Source organism: Ochotona curzoniae, unplaced genomic scaffold, assembly GCF_017591425.1.
Source record: "Ochotona curzoniae isolate NIBS_2020 unplaced genomic scaffold, NIBS_Ocur_1.0 contig_1014, whole genome shotgun sequence".
Taxonomy (NCBI): Eukaryota; Metazoa; Chordata; class Mammalia; order Lagomorpha; family Ochotonidae; genus Ochotona; species Ochotona curzoniae.
The window spans coordinates 43,035,094-43,042,464 of NW_024464920.1; positions in this window are offsets into that span (position 1 = coordinate 43,035,094).

Consider the following 7,371-nt stretch of genomic DNA (forward strand, 5'->3'; position numbering starts at 1 on the left):
TATAAAAAGCCCTAAACATAAAGAAACAGATGTTGCCTATAAAACAATAGGAAACCCCTACTGAATAATATTGAAAAATACTATTGAAGCATCAAAATTAATGTGATAGAGCTATTTTGGTATTAAAATAAATGTAGATGTAAAAACAGTGTCCTTTAGTTACAAAACGGCAATCCAATATTAAAGACCTGTGTTATAAATTTCAAGCAAAACACAACATCAAAAGTAAAAATGACAGAAATTAATGAAACAGACAATTGTACAATCAGAATGGGAAATTATTCTTTCCTCAGCATCTGATACAAAGTCCAGACTGAAAATTCTGTACGGAGGAGCCTAAAAAGTGTGATAATAAAATGTAACTGGGCCAGGAGCAGTGGCCTAGCGGCTAAAGTCCTCGCCTTGTACATGCTGGGGTCCCACATGGGCGCCGGTTCTGATCCCGGCTTCTCCACTTCCCATCCAGCTCTCTGCTTGTGGCCTGGGAAAGCAGTCCAGGATGACTCAAAGCCATGGGACCCGCACTTGTGTGGGAGACCCGGAAGAAGCTCCTGGCTCCTGGCTGCAGATGGGCGTTGCTTTGGCCGTTGCAGCCGCTTGGGGAGTGAACCAGTGGGCAGAAGATCTTTGTCTCCCTCTGTTCTGTAAACCTGACTTCTCAATAAAAATAAATCTTTTTTTAAAAAGTCGATGTAATTATGATTCACAGAACACAGTAACAAAACTTGGATTCTTGTCAAGTGCATGTAGAACAGCCTAGAACTGAGCACATGCAGTCATAAACGAGGGACGCAAGGTTTGTCGCAAAGGCCATGCTCGCTGGCCTTCCGGAGAGGGCAGAGAGCCGGCGCTCCAGGAGCGGTGCTGACCCCGCAGGCAGCAGCTTCGCACAACCGCACCGTGCTGACCTGCTTTATCAGCACATGTTACAGAATTCAAGTTACGCAGGAGTATTTAAATTGGAAATCAGTTCAAAAGTATCAACTAGAAGGCTCCCAAACATTTAGAGACAATGTAATTCATTTTAAAATAATGTATGAGACTGCACAACAAAAGTTAGGAAGCACCTGAACTGAATGACAAAGTGGCCCAGACAAAATCTTGTAGGATATAATCAATGTTGTATTCACATGATTTTTAGCTACAAATGCATATTAGAAAAATTAAAAATTAGCATTCAAGTTCCAATTAAAAAGAACAGCAGTTTAAATGTGGGTAGAAGGATAACAGCAGAAATTAATGCTGTAGAAAAAAATACAGGAAATGATGGTTCTCTAGAATATAAGGAAGTTGACAAACCTGCAACCAGCTCGCAATAAAACAAAGGATCCATCTCACAGCTGACAAGTGGCAGGAAGAGCAGGAGGCCCTGCAAATGTCTGACCAGGACGGGCATGCACGGCCAAGCCACCCTCCTGAGGGCCGGGGGGCTGGTTAGAGACCCCAGTGCAACAATGAGAAGCTGCACAGAGGGGGCAGGACGCAGAGGTGCCCACGTCACGCCTCCCACGCTCCACACAGCACAGCTTGGAGAGATGCCCTCCCAGCCAGTCGTGGGATCCACAGCAAACGAAGTCAACATTGTAGACGGGAAATCCAGCACCAGGCCCCATGTAGTGAGATCCAGGGTGAACAGGATCCCACAGCCTGTGTCTCAGGTGAGTGCACACAGCCTGGACCCACCTTAGCCAGCTCAGCGAGGGGCTGCCTCTGCCAACCTTCCCCCAACATGGGCAAAGCAGAGTGACTCCCGCTGCCAGACAACTTAGAACTTGGCCTTGAGGCTCTGAGCTGGGCCGAGACGAGCAGATGGAGCCTCCAGACCTGCCCCAGCACCCCGGGAGGCCTAAGCCCTGGGGTGCATCCACAAAGCAGGGCAGGGCCCTGAGCCTGTGAGATGCTCGTACAACCCAGCCATGTGCCAGCCTGGGCAGCTGGGGGACTACCTGACCGTGCTTCCCCAAACCGAGCGCAGACAGCAACAATGAGACTGCAGCCGCTGGAGAGAAGAGCAGCAAGAGCATGGGCACACATCTGGCACCCAGGGCTAGGCGACAAGGCCACCTCAGCAGCAGGCAGCCTGTGGCAACAGGGGCCTTGACAGACCATGGGTTCCGGGCTTAGCACTGCCATGCTGGTGGCCACAGGGCGTCTCAATCCACTGCTGCCCCAGCCCTCGGAGCGCAGCACGCAGAGCCTGCAGGCCCCTGGCAGGAAGCTGGGCTGATGTTGTCATGGCCTCTTGGCATGCCCTGCCACCAAGGGACCCAAGCAACACCTGACCCCAAGGACACAGGTACAACACCAGCTGTTGCAGACTGAGGCCTGGTGCCCCAGGACCCCAATCTGGCAAGCTGCCCCCGGACCTACACACCCGTCCCTGCAGAAACGACAGAAGGGCCCCACACCCCTGCCGCTGCCACGGACTGCTGTGCAAGAAAATGATCAGAGACTACACTAGCATCCAGCTGGAAGTGAGGCCAAAGCAGCTTGGCCGACCAGCACCTGAAGACACGCCTTCAGAAGCCCCTCCCCTGTCATTCTAAAAGTGACAGCCAATGCGACAGCTGCACAAACACCCACGCAGGTACAAGTCTGGCAGGGCAAGGCGACACGGTGCCCTCCGAGGAACACAATGATGATGTGTAACAGAACCCAAAGCAAAGGAGACCGATGGAACAGCCGGTGCAGAAGTCAACAGATTATAAACACACTCAAGGTGGGGAGTTGGTGTCGCAGCACAGAGGTGAGCCGCAGCACAGGACACCTGCAGCTCAGCTCGCATCGCTGGCTCAGGTCGCAGCGCTGCCCCTCAGACAATGGCTCAGGAGACCTGAACAGGGGTCCAAGCTCCTGGCTTTGGCCCAGCCCAGCCCTGGCTGATGCAGATATTTGAAGAAAATACTTATATATTTATAAATGGACAATTCCTAGCAAAACATAACTTACCAAAAGTGAACAAATGAAAGGAAATGTAAATATTGACACCCTTCGTATCTGCGGAGCTGCCGGACACTCCCCAGGCACTGTCTGCTCCATGAAGCGAACAGAAACCTGAACGCATGGTGACTGATCCGCAGCACAGGGCCAGCTCAGCATGTTTCTTAGGTGTAAGTTAGCATTTTGAGGGCTGGCTGGCATGCCTCTGCCTGGAGCACCCGTATCCCAGATGGGCACCAGCTGGAATCCTGGCTGCTCCACTTCAATCCCGCTGCCCCTAGCGGGCAGAGGACAGTCCAGGTCCTCGGGTCCCTGTACCCATGGGAGACCCAGAGGCCGCCGGCTCCTGCTTTGGCTGGCCCAGCCCTGGCTGCTGGAGCAGTGAAGCCAGTGGATGGAAGCTCGCTGGCTTTCTGTTCTGCCTTTTCTTTTCTATAACTCTTTCAAATAAATAAATAAATCTTCATTTTAAAAAAATCAGTATTTTGAACAAAGGAGTGCCAACCTGACCATGGATGGTGATTTCCCATAACTCCAAGTACCCCCAACTCAGACTTCCCTTCCAACAGAAGCAGCTCTTCCTTCTCTAATAAAAACGGTTCTGACTTCAGAGAACAACTTACCAGCAACACACTACAGGTGTTTATCCCTGCAATTAACGACCGATTCTCACGCACCACTAACCTACTAACCTGTGTCCTGTGACAGGTGAAATCCTCAAACTCCCCACGAGGCCACTCCAAAGTCAAACCTTAGAAAGCAAAGCTTGAACAGTAACAGAACTGTAAGAACCCGCTGACGAACAGCAAGTGCCAAGAGGTTCTGAGGATGCCGGACCGGGGAGGAGGGACGCGGGTAGGATTCCGCTGAAGTTACAGGGCACCTTTCACCACAGGTGCTTATGGGCGTCACTCTGACCAGGCTCCAGCCCCAGACCCCAGCTGCAGCATCTCCTCTCACAGAAACTAAGTCTTCACTGCCCTGACACCCAGCCAGACCAGACCAGTTCAACATCCTCAACTGCCTGGAGTTCCTACTTCCTGCGAAAACAATTTTTTTTTTTTAATTGGGAAGGCAGATATACAGAGAAGAGGAGAGACAGAGAGAAAGATCTGTCCACTGATTCACTCCCCAAGTGGCCGCAACAGCTGGAGCTGAGCCGATCCAAAGCCAGGAGTCCAGAACATCTCTCTGATGCGGGTGCAGGGTCCCAAAGCTTTGGGCCATCCTCGACTGCTTTCCCAGCCCACAAGCAGGGAGCTGGATGGAAGCAGGACTGCTGGGATTAGAACCGGCGCCCATATGTGATCCCAGTGTGTGCAAGTCAAGGACTAGCCGCTAGGCTACTGCGCCAGGCCCCTGCAATATTTCTTACACCAGTGACATCATCAGGATTCTTAAGCTCAGACAACCAAATCTCCTTCGGTTAGCTTAAACAAAAGGAGTGCATTACACAATATCAACAGCTCGGAGAAGCAAAGAGCACAAGCTGGACTAGGTGCCACTCCCTGGGCACGTCATAAAATCATCACCCATCCTGGCCAGCAGCCGAAAGCATGCCACCACGGCCACAGCGGCACCCGCAGAGTCAGCACCCCAGGCCCCGCTTCTCGCACTGCACGGTTCATTCAACATCTCACACAAGCGCAGCTGAGCAAAGAGCAACTTCAGTTTGGTTTGGAATTTTAGCTGGAAGAGTTTGGGAAGCAGTTTTTGGCTTCCCGGACGCTGCAGCCCAGGGAGCCGAGGGAGAGGTGTTTCCGGTTGCTCTGACTGGACACCACAGCAATAATGTACAGTAATTCAACTCACACCTCCCGCAGGCTCGCTCCGGCCGTGGAGTTGCAGCTCAGCGGCAGCACGTGGGGTGGAGTCCTGAGGCAGCGTGGGCGCTCGGCGCGAGCTCAGCTGGCTCTTCTCTCATCAGCACAGGCCCACTGCGTTAGGGCTCATGGCGATGGTCTCACTCAACCTTACTGACCTCCTCAGGAGCCCGCCTGCATACCACAGAGTACGTCCCCACCCTCTCAATACCGTAGGGATTAAGTTTCAGCGTGTTTCGGTGGGGACATTCAAACTGGGGAAGGGAGGGTGGTCATGAGTGCTGATGTGTACATTTTGACATGGGGACACAGGCAGACAAGCGCCGGCTCCTACACCAGCAGTTCAGCAGCCAAGCTGGAAAAGCAACCTCAGTGCCTTCTGGAAGGAAAGGCCGAGTCGGTGACGGCTCACACACGCTAAGCCGCACGAGGGCGGCTTTACAACGGCAGCACTAAACCTGAACTAACGGAAGTGTCTCTAAGACACACTGTTGAGGTTCCATTTGGAGAGAGAGAAAGGGAGAGAAGTCAGATCTTTCAACGTGTAGCTTGCCTCCAAATGGCTGCAGCAGCTGAGACTGGGCCAGGCTAAGTGAGACTCTAGGAACCCAACCAGCATCTCCCCACGTGGGACGCAGGCACCCAACTACTTGAGCCAGCAACCGCGTGTGCAGTAAGTTGAAATTGGAAGATTTGAGATCCGAACTCCAAAATGGCATGCGGGCATCTCAAGCAGAAAACGGCCACACCAAATGCCCGCCTCAAATCTTTTTTTTTTTTTTTTTGCCATGCGTGAGCATTTATACAGACTAAATTTCTGGAAGAATTACTGAGCCAAAGTGCATATATTTTCTAAATGTTTAATATTATCAAATGACCTTCCGAAGAACTTTCACCAGTAAATACTCCCACCCAAACCGAGTCCTTTTCTCCAAAGTTAAGTTAGCAGTGGATACTATCCCAGCATTGTTGTACACATTAAGCTGCTACCAGCAAGGCTGGTATCCCACGACTGTTGGTTCGAATCCCAGCTGTTCAGGTTTTGATCCAGCTCCCTGCTGATGTGTCCGGTAAGGCAGCAAAGACAGCTCAAATCCTTGGGCCCCCCCATACCCATGTGGAAGACGTCCCTGGATTCCGTACTTCCGGCTTCGGCCTGGTCCAGCCCTCCCCAGCTATTGTGGCCTTTTGAGGAGTGAAGCAGTGGCTCAAGGATATTTTTTCTCTCTTCCTCTCTAAATTTACCTTTCAAATAAACAAATCTTTAAGTGGATATAATTGGAGCTGCATGGTGGCACGGTCGGTTAATCCTCTACTTGTGGTGCTGACACCCCATATGGGAGCCAGCTCTAGTGGAGGTTGCTCCATTTCCAATCCAGCTCCCTGCTAAAGGCCTGGGAAAGCAGCAGATGGGGCCCCAGCTGTGCCAGCAGTCCCACTGTGATCATTCAGGTCCTTATTCTGAACAAAAGCTGGTGAGCAGTCTCTGACCTGAGACTCGGCTGGAAGCAGCAGGATTTTGTTTCATGTTGTGATCGGCCGGCCAGCTGAGACGCGCCAGCACTCGGTGCTCCAGCATGCCCTTCCCGAGCTGCAGGTAAGCGGTCTCGTGTCCACGCTTTCAGGGCGTTCATCAGTGCTCTCTCTGATTATTAAGAAAACAGAATGAGGGTGACTAGTGTGTGGTGTGACAGATGATGCTGCCATCTACAGTGCTGGCATCCCACACATGCATCGGTTCAAGCTCCGGATGCCTGACTTCCAATGCAGCTCCCCACTAAAGCACCCAGGAAGCAGTGGGCATGGCCCATGTGCTTGGCCCGTGCACCCACATCAGCGGCCTGGAAGAAACTGCTGGCTCCTGACTTTGGATTGTCCCAGCACTGGCCATTGTTGCCAATTGGAGACTGAACCAGCGATGGAAGATTTCTCTCCCTGTAACTCTAAAAAGTGCATATATCTTTCTTAATAAAAATAAAATATACCCTAAAGCACAGGGGCCAGTGTGTTGAGCTACAGCCTGGGGTGCCAGCATTCCATATGGCTCTGGTTTCAGTCCCAGTTGCTCCTCTTCCAACCCAGCTTCCTGTTTCTGTACCTGGGAGAGCAACAGAAGATGGCTTGTGTGCCTGGGCACCTGCAGCCTACAGAGCAGACCTGGATTGAGCTGCAGGTTCCTGGCTTCAGCCTGGTCCAGCTGTGGCCGCTGCAGCCATTTGGGGAGTACACCCGCAGATGGCACACTGGCTCCTTTACCTTTGTTGCCTCCTTTGTTGCCTTTACCTTTGAGAACACCACTCTGGGACTTGTCTGCTGTGTTCTGTGCTTGTTTATACTCCTGAGGAATATTAAGCTTTTAGTTTTTTTTGCTATTATTTTCTACTTTCCATTTGTTGATATTACCTAATAGTGTTACATGTGTGGGAAAAAATATACAAAATTGTAACAATCATTTCCAGTTTTTTGAGCATAAGGCTTAAAGCATAAAGCTTCAGCACTGGTTCACATCTCCAAGTGGCCGCAATGGCCGGAGCTATGTCAATCCAAAGCCAGGAGCCAGGAGCCTCTTTCAGGTTCTCACACGGGTGCAGGGTTCCCAAGGCTCTAG